Below are 18,001 nucleotides of genomic sequence, written 5' to 3' on the forward strand. Positions count from 1 at the left end.
GATGGCTATTCTTGGTTGTTAAGCTTACTACAGCTGGAGCTAACTAAAACCCAAATGACTGGACACACCTGTGAGGGTTTTTTCCCTTAATTAAATCATTTGAAGTGGGTCTTCTAATCCAGATCTTTTGATCTTTTGAGGTGGGAAGATCCACCCTTAATCTGGACCAAACCTTCTGCTGGCAGCCTATATTAGGGACATGGAAGAAGAAATCAATCTCTCTCTCTCTCTCTCTCTCTCTCTCTCTCTCTCTCTCTCTCTCTCTCTCCTCTCTCTTGTCACTCTGCCTTCTCTCACTAGCAAGTCAATATCTTCACTGGCATTAGAGCCTACTTCTTTGGGATTCTAGCATATACTGAAGACCAACTGAGACATTCAGCCTTGTGGACTGAATAACTATTTGATTCTTGGACCTTCTGTTTATAGACACCTATGTTGGATTAGCTGGGCCACAGCCCATAAGCCATTCTAATAAATTCCCTTTCTATATGTGTAGGGAGATTCATTCTATATGTTCTAGTCCTCTAGAGAACCCTGACTAATACAGCAGGACTGGCACAGATTGATTAATAATTCACCTTTTCAACTTACTTTTATTATAGGAGAAGTGACATTTTTCTAAATAACATCCAAAGAAGTTGTTTGTATCCACTCTGTCAATTCCTGACTTAAATACATATTTTTATATTTTGGTACTCATGTCTACCTTTTAAATAATTTGTGTTTCTATTTCCTGATCTTCTTTTGTTTAATTTCCTTTTTTTCCCTTGGGTTGCTGACATGTTAATGATCCTAAGTTCCTACAAGGTGGAATGACTGAACTTTATGATTTTAGATCAGTAAAGTATTGAAGGTCAGATCCAAACTGTGTTTATCCCATTTATATTCACATATAAGTCAAATGACCTTGTGATAGCAAATCTGGGTTGTCAGCTTGATTGGATCTGGATATGAACTAACACGAGGGGACTTCTTTATCAGATTATTTAAATCAGAAAGATAACCCTGAATCTATGTGACAACTTCTGATGGCAGCCCAAATAAAAAGATATAGAACAAGAATGCTTTGCTTTTGTTTACTTGCTGTCACTCTCTCTGGCAAGTTCATCTATCCTATTGCTGCAGCATTCATTCACAGATATTAGAACAGGAATCTTCCAGGCCTTCAGCATCAGATTGAGACTTCTGAGGCATCTAGCCTTATGAACTGAGCAGTTACCATATTCCCAACCTCTCTAGTGTGAGACAGCCATTTTTGGAGTACCTGGACCTCATTCTGTAAGGCAATTTAATAAATCCCATTATATTGTACATACATACATATATGGTGTGTGTGTGTGTGTGTGTGTGTGTGTGTGTGTGTAATTATATCAGTTCTATTCCTTTAGATAACCTAGCCAATACAGATCTTTATGCCACCCATTACCCCCACCATGACTGATCTAACATCCCTGTAACAGTTATATATTACTAGCAGACTGCTAGTTTTCACCAATCCAAAAGCTAAGAATGTGACCGAGTAGCAAGCAACATTGTCTTTGCTTATCTGTAGTCCACCTATTCTTAGTCCTCACCAATATATTTGGTAGATCTGGTGATTTGTGACTTTTTTGTTTTGAAACAAATAAAATCTCATGTAACCACTTCCACAGTGGTACTGTTTTTGAGGATGTTGTGTAGCAAATGCAAACTCAAAAATTAAACAAAAACTTACATGGCCCAGAAAATAAACAACTAAGGTCTCACAAAATTCAGAAGGCTCTCCTCAAATTTATATAGCAGTAATGTAATAATTGCTATGGAGAAGAGACTCTCTAACAAGTCATGCAGGAACTTCAAGGATGCAAGTTGTATGAGGCATCACTCATGCGGGGGTGGGCTTTTTAGGGATGTAGCTGCCTTTGAGTCATCTATGCTCCTGTAAGTAACCCCTCATCCATATACCTGTTTATAACTTCAATAAACTTACTCATAGTCAGATGGACTTGGGTATAATTGTTTCTTTGGTCTCTTATTAGTACCCTATCTGGCTGAATAAATGTTTGCTCACGTTTTTTGAGGAAAAGTTAACACAACCCAAAGCAGTCTGAATTCATATTGTCAGACTATAGTCACTTATATTTTGTTCAACATTTCTTATTTCATTTAGGTGAGAGCTATGTTTTATCTTGAACCCTACTCTTCCAGCTTCCCATCCCAAGTGCTGGAATTATAGGAGTGTAATCCACCATCCCTGGTCTCTTTATTAGTTCTTTGTTTCAAGATTCCTTTTATCTTTAACTCATTTCAACTTGGTAAATTATTTTAGCCAATCTTGAAGAGCAAGTCTGACAGGGATGTATTCTTTTCATGCGAGAATGTCTTTATTTCTTTCCTTCCTGAAGCATGATGTTCCCAGATACAAAATTCATGGCTGAATTTCTTCCTTTCAAGTACTTGAAAAACCTTGTGCTATTTCCTCTATTTTCTGTTGTCTCAGATGAGCAATCTACTGTCATTTGAATCATTTTCCTCCTACAGAGAATGTGTCACTTATCTCTAGTTTCTTTCAAGATTACCTTTTCATCTCTGACATGGATTTCTTTGGTTTAATCCTGTTTAAATCTATATTTCTCTGTGTTACCAAATTTGGTGATATTATATTTTTATCTTTAAATATTCTTTCAGCTTCACTGTCTCTGTTATTAAACGTTCCATAATGTCCTGATCCAGACATGAACTCCCAGCTACTGTGAAGACTGAGGCAGGGGGATTTAAGAGGAAGTTTTAAGGCAGTATCAACAACTTAGTGAGACCCTATCTCAAAATTGAAACATTTAAAACAGGGGTGAGGGTACTGCTTGTGGTAAGGCATTACCTAGCATGTATAAGGACCTGAGTTAAATCTCCTGTATCACATCCAAAGACCCCCACCTCTCAATCACTCCTCAAGCTGGTAACTGGGCCTTCAGCATATGGGTCTTTGTGAGGGGAACATTGCAGATCCAAACTATGGAAGTAAAACCAAATCTACTGTATATGGCTGATGATCCAGTGCAAAGAATCAAATGTATAATGGAGTATGTGAGGCAAGCTAAGCTAGCGGTGTTATTTTTATCCAATACCCAGGGCTCTTTGAAATGTGGTTTATCTGTGTGACTCATCTGACTAATGAAATGCAGGCAGAAATGATGAGTATCACTTACAGGTGGTGGCTCTGAGAGCCCAGAGGACATTTGCTTTGTTCTCTTCCATCATGACTATGAATGGTGTTTTAGTCAGCAGCATTTCAATCAGCCCACATCCGAGAATGAGAATGATGACAGCTCAGAGCACAGCCCCTGCAGATCTCGGAGAGCACCCTGTGTGAGTAAGAAGAAGCAAATTTGTGTGCGAACTGTAGAGCTCTGGATAGTGGCTTTTCACTCAGATTATCTATCCTGCAGTGAGTTTTACTTAAAGAATCTATGCAGAGGCAAATTCTATCATTGGAGGCTATTATGAATGCACAAAAATATGGTCATTAAAATGACACTTATTAAGGGGTAGGGATTTTTATCAATAGCAGAATATTTGCCTGACACATGCAAAGTCCTGGCTGTGATCTACAGCACTATAAAAATGAAATTACATGCATTTATGCATTTTATTAATTTACTTGTACCCTCTGGTTAAATATAATAATTGCAGTTTTACTGACTGAAAATGAAAAGCTACACATTTGGTTGTGAGCATCCATCTATGTAAGAGTAGTTGAGTGATTTACAAATACCTTTGATATAAACAAAAAATATTACATTTTATCAGAATTTTATGGGGCTGTGGATATTTTCACTTATAAAAGAAAAGTTCCATTTTGCCTCCATTCTCAGGATGGACTCTAGAACTAATTATTGACTTGGTGACTTTGTGCTTATCTTCAGTGTTTTGCTATTCATAGTACTTGCATGTCTTTAACTGACAACCTTACATTAAGATCTTCACAGGCCAGTAATGGTATCTGCTTATTTTACACCAGACCACAAGCATCATCTCTCTGTATGTGAACGAAACCACATCAGGGAGAGGATATATCCGCATAAGGGAAAGGAAAGCAATCTTCCTCTTAGGGCCCTTGGTAAACCTGCAGCATTACACCATTTTCCAGATGATATTTCTTAAGTTAAGTTGGCCTTAACATTTTCTTAGATGTTCTTAATATAATTTACTCCCAAGGAAAGGGTCACCTGCTCATTCAATAAGAGCACAGAAGTATTTTCTGCGAAATGGTGAGAGGGAAATCTGAATTTTTAAAAACAATATTGGATTGGTGAAAATGAAATCACTTTAAAATTGAATGAGAATGACTCATGTACATCTCAACCAGAGAATCACAAGGACATCTGGCCACTTCAGTTCCTAGGGCAAATATGCCATCCAGGATGTTCCTAAGTGCCCTTTTCTGTTGAAGACACATCCCACATTCAGCCCACTGCCTTTTTGTTCTTAAAGATTCCATCTTTCTGAAATCCAGCAATGAAACCAAGTCCTTCCTCTGGTCCCTTTTTGATGTTCTGATCAAGATGTATTATAGACTCTTTTAATTGAAGAATTTTACTCTCACATTGGAGTTTTCAAATCTACGGTGTCATTAGACAGAAGGGGATGACATTAGATCACATTAAAGTGTCATTCAGCCCTATATACTTACTCAGTTTTAGCTGTTTCTTTTTAAAAATAAAAGCAAACAAACAGAGCCCTCATTATGCTTCTGGAATATGCTGAGTGACTTCAAGAATTTTTAAAGAACAAATGTTGATTTTATTTCCCACTGCATTCATTGTTCCAACAGGCAGATTTACAGAATTTTTAAATCTATTCTTGTAGTGGCAAATTTTAAGTAAAAAGTATAAGGAAATGAACCCACAAAATAATATTTCTACAGAATAAAGCTTTCTTGAATGGCCAGTGTTTGATAGACACTGGTCTGGCCATCAAGTGGGAAACAAAAGAATTTGTTTTACAAAACTTCTCCCATAATCTCTTTCTCAGTGTGTTTGTTGTGACAACAATCACATTATTTAAAAAAAAAAGACCATGGACATATTCCCATTTACAATAGTATCAAAGACAACACAATATCTTGGAATAGAACTCATCAAAGAGGTGTGGAAACCTCCATAATGAAAATTTCAAATCTCTAAAAAGAGAGTTGGAAAAAACACTAGAAAATGGAAAACCATGTCCTGTTCATTCCTAGGTAAAACTAATATTGTGAAAATGGCCACCCAGCCAAAAGCAATTTACAGACTCAAGACAACCCCAATAGAAATTACCACAAAATTCTTCACAAAAATAGCAATTAAAAATACGCTAAATTTCTTACAGAGAAAACCTCAGGTAGTCAAAGCAATTCTGAGCAGAAAGAATATTAGATGGCTTGCTATTTCAGACTTCAGAATACATTATAGAACTATAATAATAAAAACCAATATGATAATTAGACAAGAACAGACATGTAAACCAATGAAATAAGATAGAAGTCACAAACAAGAGTATTCATAACTACAGCCATATGATATTTGACAAAAAACACTATCTATCTATCCATCTACCTATAATCTACCTATAATATGTGCACATATATAATTATATATGTTATACTGTACAATAAACACACACACACACACATACATTGGAGAAAGGACAGCATATTCAACAAACGGTACTGGGAAAACTGGAAGTCTACATGCAGAATAATGAAATTAGAGCCATATCTCTCACCACAAAAATTTGACCTAAGTGGGCAGAAATCTCAGTTTGAAGCTTGAAACACTGAAAGTGCTAGAAGAAAATATGGGCATCATCCTACAAGATATAGGTATAGGACAGAACTTCCTGAACAAAACTCCATTAGCCAAGGAAATAAGGCCAACAACTGACAACTGGGACTTCATAAAATGAAAATCTTCTGTACAGCTTAAGAAACAATGTATAAAGAAGAATCCCATAGAATTGGAGAGAATCTTGCCAACTGTGCATCTGACAGAGGATTAATATTTAGAAGATATAAAGAACTAAAACAAAACACAACAAAAACAAACAAGGAAACAAATGACACAGTTTCAGAAGGGGTAGGGGCTATGGATATGAGCAGAGCATTCTCAAAAAGAGAAATAATAATGGCTAAGAAATAGCTCAATTACCAATTAGGAAAATACAAATTAAAACAATTTTGAGATTTCATCTCAGCCTAGTCAGAATGGCTAAATTAACAGAACAACTAACTCCAAATGCTGATGAGGTTGTGGAGAAAGAGGAATGCTCTTTTATAGGTAGTGGGAATACAAATTGGTGTAGCTACTCTGGAAATAAGTATAGGGAATTTTCAAGAATCTAAAATTAAATCTACCATATGATGCAATTATACAACATCTTGGCATAATTCCAAAGGACATGACATCCTACTCCACAGGTACTTGTTCAGTAATATTCACAGCCACTCTATTCACAATAGCAGGAAATGGGAGCAACTTAAATGTCTTTCAATAGATGAATGAATAGTGAAAGAGTGGTACATATAAATAATGCATTGCTATTCCACTGTAAAAAAAAAAACAAAAAACTAAACTCATGAAATTTGCAGGTAAATGGATGTACCTAGAAAAGATTATATTGAGTTAGGTAAACCAGACCTAGAAAGACAAATACTACATATTTTCTCTCATATGCAGTTCCTAGCTCCAAATCATCAGATGTAAGTATACAACATTGAGTAACCATAGAAACCAGGAAACTATAAAGAGACCCTAGGTGAGGAGGGAGTCATGGAAGGTGAATAGGAGGAAACAGGATTATGAAGTGGGAGACAGAATAACAGGGAGGGGCCTCCAACTGGGAAAAAGAGAGGGAGGTCAATACAGAAGGACATGGGAGAATGAGAGGCAAATAATACCAAGGTTGTTTTGATAAAGCCTTAAGGAATCATTTACATTTACTTAAAATTATACAGGATATATATAAGATACACACACTATACATATATTTATATATACCTTAAAGGGAATTAAGCCACTTGGGCTGACAGTGCTCTCTACAAGAACCATAAACTAACAAAAAGCCTAGTACCAGGCATGAAAAATCTCCCTTTGTATGCTTGGTCAGAATATACTAAATGACTTTCAAAGAGTTATAAATTATAGATATAGTCCATGGTTGCCTCTCAGGGGTTGAATATGAGTCCGTATTGCTGAAGACTACACATTTGGGACGTAAGACTTGAATAATTCCAGTGAGTCTGACCTGAAAGTATCTTTCAGTATTGCAGTTTAGCTTCCATGGTTTCAGAAAATACTATGTAAATTACCAAGAGAGAGAAGCAATTAAACAGTCCTCTGAACCATGACAATCACCAGCATGGCAAGATATGCTTAAAGGTACAATAAGTGGCCCTCACATGTATATGGCAACCAACAGCTGCCTAATTGAACTTAAAGCTCATTTAAACAGAGAGAAGTCATGCCTGGTACTGGAATCCTAGCCAGCTTCCTGGGACTAATGGGGTTGTGGGCCGTAGAAAAGATTCTACTACTGCCACTTTTCAAGACCAGAAAAATTCCTTACTGCATTGTAAATGTTATCCTTATATCCACAGATAATTGTTGTTACCAATCCTCATCAAAGAAGCCACTTAGAGCAAATGGAGACTATCACAGAAAATCACAACTGAATACAACGCAAAGACCAACAGCTATGCAGAGTCCAGTCTCAATATGTGTTAGTTACTTTTCTATTGCTGTGTTAAAATACTATGAGCAAGGCACCTTATAGAAGAAAAACTTTACTGGGCTTATTGTTTCAGAAGGTGAGTCCACAACCATCATGGTGGGGAGCATGGCTGCATGCAGGCAAGCATGGTGCTAGAGCAGTAGCTGAAAGCTTACATCTTGATCCAACAACCACAGGCAGAGAGACAGAGAGAGAGAGAGAGAGAGAGAGAGAGAGAGAGAGAGAGAGAGAGAGAGAGAGAGAGAGAGAGAGAGAGAGCGCTAACTGAAAATGATATGGATTTTTGAAACCTCAAATCCTGTCCCCAGTGACATGCCTCCTCCAACAAGGCCACATTCCCTAATCCTTTCTTAATAATTCCGCCAACCAGAAACCAAACATTCAAATACGTGAGCCAATGGGAGCCATTCTCATTTAAACCACCACACAATGGATACATCTACATCACAACTCCTGCACCTCTGGCTCAGGGAACATCACAGAATAAAGCACAGGAAAATTGTAACAGCCAGAATACCAGGGAATATATTTTGAAACAGTCTCATCTAGAAATGGCTATATAAATAAGACCTGAACAAGGGCAATACCAATGAATATGTTGTCATGGAAGGAAATTTTCGTGAGGTCTCACCCCTAGACAAAGATCTAAAGGCAACTAATGATTGCTGGGAGAAGGATAATTGGTCTCTCCTAGGTATGAGCTCCCTTATTGGTTGCCCAGTACAGAGTCGCCTTGAAGTCATATATACACAAACAATAAAAACAATGTCAGTAGGTTGTATTTATATATATATATGTGTGTGTGTGTGTGTGTGTGTGTGTGTGTGTGTGTGTGAACACACACACACACAATAATAAAGAAATAGAGGTTATCAAACTTTTTGAGGGGCCATGGGAAAGGTTTGAGCAAGAGTAGCTGGGAAGGAAAAAGAGGTATGAAAATGATGTAATTCTGTTTCAATTAAGAACATTAAAAACAGCTGGGTGGTGGCAGTGCATGCCTTTAATCCCAGAACTTGTGAGGCAGTGGCAGGCAGATCTCCAAGTTTGAGGCCAACCTGGTCCACAAAGTGAGTTCCAGGACAGCCAGGGTTACACAAAGAAACACTGTTTTGAAGAAAAAAAAATAACACTAAAAATAAAAACAAACTTATTCATTCACAAAGAAAGTGGACATATAGGATACAAAGAAAGAAGAAGATACATGCTTCTTCAGCCTGGTTCAGTGACATGTTCTGCTATCCCGGAACTCAGAAGCCTGAGGTAGGAGTATCATGAAATCTAGGCCAGCCTGGCAACATAATCACATTTAACTTAAAACAAACAAACAACAAAAAACAAGCAAGCAAATGAACAAATACAGTTATTTAGGACAAAAGGAAAAGGTGTCTGATCAGACGACAGAGTGCAAATGCTGGTCTATCATCTGTCATTCACATTTGACAAAGTCAGAGAATAAGAACTATAAAGGTAGTGTAAAAAGCCTTAGGCTGAACTTTTCCTCCAATTAAAAAATTTACTTTATTTGCATCAGGAGGATAGTATTAAGGAGAAAGGGGAGATTATATATAAGAAAACCTACTGTCTTAGTGTTTCAATTGCTATGAACAGACACCATGATCATGGCAATACTTATAAAAGAAAAACATTTAATTGGGGTGGCTTAAATTTTCAGAGGTTTAGTCCATTATCATCGTGGTATGACATGGTGACATGCAGGCAGACATGGTGCTGGACAAGGAGCTAAAACTTCTACATCTTGACCTATAGACAACAGGAAGTGAACTGAGACATTGAGCATAGCTTAAGCATAGAAGACCTCTTCCATGTTACTTGATGAAAGAAAACAATCAGGATAATATACAACTTCTATTATTGCAAGAGACAATCACTGTAAACACACTAAACAAGCCTGGTCATATCTGTGTTGGAAAACAAGAAGAGAACACTTGCCACACAATCAGGAGAACAAGTTTGGATCCCAGCATCCACCTAAGGAACCAGTTGTCCCCACAAATTCCTATGACCCTTGCTCCTAGGAATGCAAAGACAGGAAGATCACTGGGGCAGGCTGACTTCTGATTCCAGATTTCAGGTATAGACCCCACCTCAAAAAAATGTGTGGATAACGATAGAGGAGGACAGTACAAGAGCACACACATGTACATACCCACATACACACAACCACACACATACACTCTCCACTACCTGCTCTCTCTCTCTCTCTCTCTCTCTCTCTCTCTCTCTCTCTCTCTCTCTCTCTCTCTGTCTCTGTCTCTCTCTGTCTCTGTCTCTCTCTCTCACACACACACATACACGCACACTCCTGTACACACATGCACACTCCTGTACACACACACACACACACACACACACACACACACACACACACACCTCGGGCAGGAGCAGCTGGGAACCAGGTCAGTAGGAATCAACATACAACACTCTCCCCTCTCCCACACACTGAAACTTCAGAACTGTCCAAGGGAAGAGTTGCAGCAGAACCCAACTCAGCAGTGCTGTAGATGTGGATCACAGTCTAGAGAGTACTTGCTAGAATTTCTAGTTTCTTATGTCCCAGACAAGGAACAAAGGACATATAGATAGTGATAGAAACAAAGACAGTTGGTTAAGAAAGAGAGACATTCTCTAGGAAGCGAGCTAGAGAGCTTGAACAAGTTAAATAATAAAAACCCTGGATCCTCAGCATCATGTCCCATTGCAGGACATTTACATAATACTGGCCTTTCCCACATTTGTATGTGGTAGGCTTTTCTCATGTGTGTTCTACCCCTTACCTGTAGCTCTGGTGGGGAAGGATTTTCTTTCTACCAACTGGCTTCCTTCCTTCCTTCCTTAATTTCTTTATTTATTTTAGTATTTTCATAGAAAATTTATTTAATCCTATAAACCTTGCAGATTTGGCAGGAATGTATCAGTTTTCCGTCAATATTAGTGATTTTAAGTGTTCTTACCACAAACAAATAAGTGCATATGCTAAGTAGCTTGGTTTAGCCACGTCATAATGTATTCATATTTCAAAATATCATGATCTATACTATAATATATAGAATGATATTCAGTCTAAAAACAAATACCACTTTAATAGAAATACCTTGAAGAACACCTTTAGATTTTATTTTTCACTTTTTTAAAGTACTATTTAAAAATAATACCTTCCAAATAGGTTTGCCCAGCCTTATTTTCTCAAACATTTTACAAATACAAAATTTAAACATTGAATATAATTTCTTTCTTTTATTTTTTATTTATTCTTCTCTCATGTATTACTCCCTCCTCTCCTGCCAGTCTCTCCTCCCACCTTCCCTCTGCCCCAGATCCACCCTTACTCTATTTCCCTTCAGAAAAGAACAAGCCTCCCAGTGATATCAACCAAACATAGCATAACAAGTTACAATAAGAATAGGCACAGACTCTCATATCAAGGCTAGATGAGGCAATGCAGTGTGAAGAAAAGGGTCCCAGAAGCAGCCCAAAGAGTCAGAGACAGCTCCCACTCCCACGGTTAAGGGGTTCCACAAGAACAGAATTCCCTGAGCTCTGCCTAATGTTTGGTTGTGGGTCCTTGCATCTGCTCCTATCAGTTGCTGGATGAAGACTCTCTGATGACAACTGGGCTAGGCACCAATCTATTAGTATAACAGAATATTATTAGCAATCATTTCATTGACTTTTTTTGCCAGTCTTGTTTTGTTCTATCCTAGGTCTCTCGGCTATTCAGCCTTTCATACTTGACTTTCTAGGCAGTGTCAACTGTGGGCTCCCTCTCATAGCATAGGTCTCAAGTTGGGCCAGTCATTGTTTGGCCACCCCCACAAGTTCTGCACCACCTTTACCCCAGCACATCTTGCAGGCAGGACAAATTGTAAGTTGAAGGTTTTATGGTTGGGTCTTAGTTAGGGTTTCTATTGCAATGAAAAGACACCAAGTGCAACGAACCACAAGAATATATTTAGAGATTCAGCCATATATAATAAGCAATACCTTGACTGACCAAGGTGTCCTTCAAGAGGAGGCCATTTATTAAGGAATATTTGGTGTTATTTAGCTTATTAATATATGTCCGCTGTCTTCTGCTATGAAATTCTTGTGCTCCCATATACTACTAGGACATATTGGCAAATAGTTAAGCTTCTCAGACCTACTGCTGATCCACTAGGTAACTAACACCCTTGCAGGGTCTAGGAGACAGGCAGGCTGTAGATGCATAGCTTTGTTTCTTGTGCAGATGAAGCTCAGACCATCCCTTGCTTTCAGGCCTGTTAGCATTGCAGAGCTATTGACTCAGGACCATAGGACTTTTTGGATAACCAGGTGCAGTAAGGATTGGAACAGAATTCCAGAGGCAGGAAGAGCTGTGTGGCCAGAGAGAAGAGAACAAGGAGAATTTCTGTAGATTGTAGGCAGAACCATGTTGCTGGAGAGAAGAGAAGAAGGCAGAGTTTCTCAGAGTCAGGGTAAAAAGCAAGGAAGGAAAGATGGAGGATGAAGGTACAGAGGACAAAGATGAGGTCGAAAGCATAGGAGATTACTAAAACTATGAGGACAGATATAAAAAGGACAGAGAAAAACTGAGTGTCAGGATGAAACTGAAGCTGTGTAGACAGAAGTTTGTTATAGAGAAATAAAGTAAACAGATGTAAGAACATGGTATACATAGATTCTTTTCCCTCAGATAACCCTATGCTGGACATAGCATCTTTCCCAGGACTCTGGGAGGTATCTTCTCAGGGCAGGCCCCTGGGAAAATTCCATTAACCAATACCACAGCAACTCATATTAAGGAAAACATTTAACTGAGGTGGCAGCTTATAGTTCAGAGGTTCAGTCTATTACCATCATGATAGGGAGCACAATGACATGCAGGAAGACATGGTGCTGCCTACAGCTTGATCAGCAGGCAACAGGAAGTGAACTGTGACACCAGGGGTAGCTTGAACATTGGAAATGTCAAAGCCCACCCCCAGAGTGACACACTTCCTCCCACAAGCCCATAACTACTCCAACAAAGCCATACCTTCAATAATGCCACTCCTTGTGAGCTTATGGGGGCCAATTATGTTCAAACTACCACAGTTGGTGTCCCACTCCCTCCACTGGGAGCCTTTCCTAGTTACAGTAGATAGCCAGTTCAGGCTCCATATCACCCATTACTAGGAGTCTTCACTAGGGTCACCCTCATAGAAGTTTCCATTGCACTAGGTTTCTACCTTGCCCCAGAAATGCCCTTAAAATCTAGTTGTCTCTTCCAGTATTCTTTCCCTCCATTCCTTCCCCTCATTAGATCCCTCCTATTCCCATACCCACCCACCCTTTAACCACCTGTGAAATCTATTCTATTTCCACTTCTCAAGGAGATCCATGTGTCTCCCCTTGAGTCCTTCTTTTACCTAGCCTCTCTGGGTCTGTGGAGTGTACATGATTATCCTTTACTTTACAGCTAAAAAGCACTTATAAGTGAGTACATACCATGTACATATCTTATTTTTCTTTCTGGGTCTGGGTTACCTCACTTAGGATGATTTTTTTCTAGTTCCATCCATTTGCCTGCAAATTCACGATGACATTTTTTTTTTTAGCAGCCAAGTAATACTCCATTGTGTAAATGTACCATATTTTCTTTATTCATTCTTCAGTTGAGGGACATCTAGATTGTTTCCAGTTTCTGGCTATTATGAATAAAACTCCTATAAATATAGTTGAGCAAATATCCTTGTAGTAGGATGGAGCGTCCTTGGGTATATGCCCAGGAGTGGTATAGCTGGGTCTTGAGGTTGATAGATTTCAAATTTTCTGAAGGGAAATGGAAGAAGAGTGAATCTGAGGGAGAGGAGAGATTGGGGAGGGACTGGGAGGAGAGAATCAAGGGGAAACTGCAGGGGAGATGTAATATGTGAGAGAATAATTTTTTTAAAGATTAAAAATATAAGGTCTAAGCAAGAATAATAACTCTAACCAACATCCTAGTACAAGTAACAGGAAAGCCATGGCCATTCTTGTTTCAGATCCATACTTAAATAGCCTTAATTTCAGGGCTATGATACCTTGAGTTAAAAAAAAAGGCTATGGTTTGTATATTGAGGATGTGGACATATATAAAAGCACAGGTTTAAGCAGGGCTCTAATGGTGGGATAGATTAAAATGGAGACAGTGTGAGAATTTAACTATTGAGTACAATGTTAACAAGAAACGAAGATAATGAAGAAAATCAAAAATAGTGAGGTATCAATAGTGATAAATTTATAAATAGAGCTTATCTTAGTATTTAATGTCATCACGACTTTTTTTCTTGTTTGGGGAAAATTTTTAAGTCTTAGCCTTTTTAGCACTTTCCAGATATAAATAAGCCAATCTTTAAGGCTTTGGAATCTAAAAAAGATAAAGGATACAGGTAAAGATTTTATTTTGAAGAACAACTTGTAATTTTTTTAATGTATGAGAAGTCTTCATCCACTCCAAGAAGGTATCACAAAACACCAGAAGATATTTACATCCCCAACAGGGCTTATTTAACTATAGTTTGTAAGCATCCTTAATATCCACGTATTGCATATTTTAGTTGAAAAAGTGAGCTATGGGTTTAGTATACTTGAAATTTTTAGGTGGGGACTCAATGGCATACCTTGTTATTAGATCATGTATAGGGAAATCCCCAAGGCTGTAGTTGTCAATAGTAATTCTTTCGGCTTTGAGGTATTTCTATTAATATTGATCACTATGCAAATTTATTTATTAAATTGCATTGGATTATCCTTTATGGCAGAGAACAAAATACCAGTTCTGAAATGAAAACTAATAATTTTCTCTACTACCTCAGTTCATACTCAGATTTTCCACATCTTCCTCTAAGCTTTAGCTTGGTATGTACTCCCAACCACCTGATACTCATTTTCCTACAACTTGTCAGGTCTAGCCTGGGTTCCATAGCCAGTGCCCCTAACTAGTATGTACTCATGCACATGAAACTTTCTCCAAAATTGTCCACACATTTAGTATGCCAGTTTGAATAGGAATGGCCCCCATACACTCATATAGTTGAATCTTTGGTCACCCAGGAGGGGCACTATCAGGAGATGTCAACTTGTTGGGGGTGGGCTTTGTGGTTTCTAGTGCTCAAGCAAGAACCAGTCTCTCTCTCTCTCTCTCTCTCTCTCTCTCTCTCTCTCTCTCTCTCTCTCTCTCTCTTTCTCTCTCCTGCATGCCAAGATGTAGAACTCTCAGCTACCTCTCCAGCACTATATCTGCCTGTGTGCCTCCATGCTTCCTGCCATGCTGATAATAGATTCAACCTCTAAAATGTGAGCAAGCCACAATTAAATGTTTTCCTTTATAAGAGTTGCCATGGTTGTGGCATCTCTTCACAGCAATAGAACTTTGACTGAGATGCTTAGCACAAAGTCTCAACAAATGTAAGAAAATTGAAATAACACCCAGCATCCTATCTGACCACCATGGATTAAAGCTGGTTATCAACAACAACAGAAATGGTGTTGACCAGTAGAAATTATGAAAACTCATAGAAACTGAACAACTCACTACTCAATAAAAACTAGTCAAGACAAATCAAAAAGGAAATTAAAAACTTTTAAAGCCTGTGTCTTACCCTAGTTCAAAACCACTTTCTCTTTCAACTCATCCAAACTCTTAGTTTCTACCAGGACCTGTCCCACCTGCAACTACTTGTAAATTTCTGGAATGCCTTTAGGACCCCACTAGATTCCCAGACTTCCCAAGATCGCCTCCATAGTCTAGCCTGTTTAAGTACCCCTGACTTCCTCATCCATTTCTTTTTTTCAAATCACCAGATTTACCCTGAGTCCCACAACCAGTATAATAGCTTAGTCTGCCCTTCCCTGTCACCTTTAATCCCAGCACTCAGGAGGCAGAGGCAGGCGGATCTCTGTGAGTTTGTGGCCATCCTGGTCTATAAAGTGAGATCCAGGACAGGCTCCAAAGCTATAGAGAAACCCTGTCTCCAAAAACAAAACAAAACAAAACAAAAAAAAATAGGAAAGGAACACACAGGATATGTGGAACATAATGTAGAAACCAAATCTCTGAATTATTGATGAAGAAGAAGAATCCCAAGATCCCAAGTTAATAGACCAGATCTTCAACAAAGTCCTAGAAGAAAATTTCCTCAAACTGAGAATACAAGAAGTGCACAGAACACCAAATAGAAAAAGAAAAAAAAAAAAACAGAAAAGAAAATCCCCATGGCATACCATAGTTAAAAAACTAAGTATACATAACAAATAAAGTGTATTGAGAGCTGAAAGAGACAAAAATACAAATCACAAACAAAGGTAAATCCATCAAAATAACAGCTGATTTCTCCATTTGAAAACTTTGAAAGCCAGAAGAGGCTGGAGCAATCCAATCCAAGTACTAAAAGATCAGTCTAGACTCACGTACCCAGCAAAATTAGCCACCATGTTGAAGATGACAGACAAACTTTCCATGGTATAAACAGCCTAAAAAGTTATATCCAACAAACCAAGCCTAAGGAAAATATATGACACATTGTATCTAGTTGAAGATGGGAATTAGCATATCAGAGGGACTATGGAAAGAAATATGAAGCCATAATTATTAAAACAAAAAATAACTCTGGGAATAAATAACAGCAAAAAATCAACAGCACAATGACCACAATTAATACATACATTTAAATAAAATCTTTAAATATACCCAGGCTGTGGTGGCATATGCCTTTAATCTCAGTACTGGGGAGGCAGAGGCAGGCAGATCTCTGAGTTCAAGGCCAGCCTGGTACTACAAAGTGAGTACCAGGACAGCAAGGACCAAACAGAGAAACCCTGTCTTGAAAAACAACAACTACAAAAAAAAAAGCAAAAAATTTTAAGTATCAGTGGTCTCAATTCTCCAACCAAAATACACAGACTGATTTAATGGATCAAGAAACAGAATTAATCTATTTCCTACAAGAAGCCCACCATAGTTTTAAAGATAGGCTACCACCTCAGAGTGCAAAGTTGGACAAAAGTACTCTAATCAAACAGGAACAGGAAGCAAGCAGGTGTCACTATCCTAATTTCTCACAAAATAGACTTCAAACTAAAACTAACCAGAGGAGATAAAGAGAGGCACTTCATTTCAATCAAGGAAACAATTAAGCAAGAAGATATGAGTATCCTAACAGGTATGCACCGAACTCTGGGGTTTCATAAAAAAAAATCTACTACTTTAAAAAGTAGAGTTAAAGAAACATTAATGTCAATACTATGAATACTCTGTTTTACTCAGGACAAAAAATCAACAGAGATACATCAGAATTAATTGACATCATACATCAAATGGACTTAACAGGTACCTACAGAATATCCTATTCAAACACAAAAGATTACAAATTCTATTCAGGAGCAGCACATGAAAGCACTTATGAAATAGAACATATCCTGGGACACAAAGCAAATATTTACAAATTTAAAAAGATTGAAATCACTCCTTATGTCTTATTTGATCACAATGCAATAAAACTTAAAATTGACTGAAAAAAAAAAAACTCCCAAGAAATAAGCAGACTCATAGAAACTAAAGAATCCATTACTGAATGATGAGTTGATCAAAGAGGAAATCAAGAAAAATTTAAAACTTCCTGGAATGAAATGAAAATGAAAATACAACACAACAGAACTTTTGAGGCATATTGAAAGCAGTCCTATGAAGAAAATATATTACCCTAGGTACCTACATTAAAAACCAGAAATCCCACAAATAAATGGCTTAATGATGCAACTCAAAAAGTTGGGAAAACAAAAATAAACCAACTCTAAATCCAAACCCAGTTGATGGCATGAAATAATAATAGTCAGAGCAGAAATCTACAAAATAGAAGCAAATAAAGCAATACAAGGAATCAAAAAATCTAAGAGCTTGTCATTTGAGAAGATAAACAAAATTGACAGACTCTTGGCCTAACCAAAAGAAAGAAAGAGAGTACCCAAATTAAAAGAATCAGAAATGGACAGGGAAATATTACAATAGACACCAAAGTAATTCAGAATATATAAGGGGCTTGCTTATTTATTTATTTATTTATTTATTTATTTATTTATTTATTTATTTATTGTTTTTACATCCCAATCAAAATTTCTCCTCCCTCTTCACTTCCAAGTTCCTCCCCCACTACACACATACCATCCATTCCTCCCCCACTGTTTCTCTTCAGATACAGGCTGTCCTCCCGTGAATATCAGCCAGCCATGCTAT

This window comes from Peromyscus eremicus, chromosome 1, assembly GCF_949786415.1.
Source record: "Peromyscus eremicus chromosome 1, PerEre_H2_v1, whole genome shotgun sequence".
In the NCBI taxonomy this organism is placed as follows: domain Eukaryota; kingdom Metazoa; phylum Chordata; class Mammalia; order Rodentia; family Cricetidae; genus Peromyscus; species Peromyscus eremicus.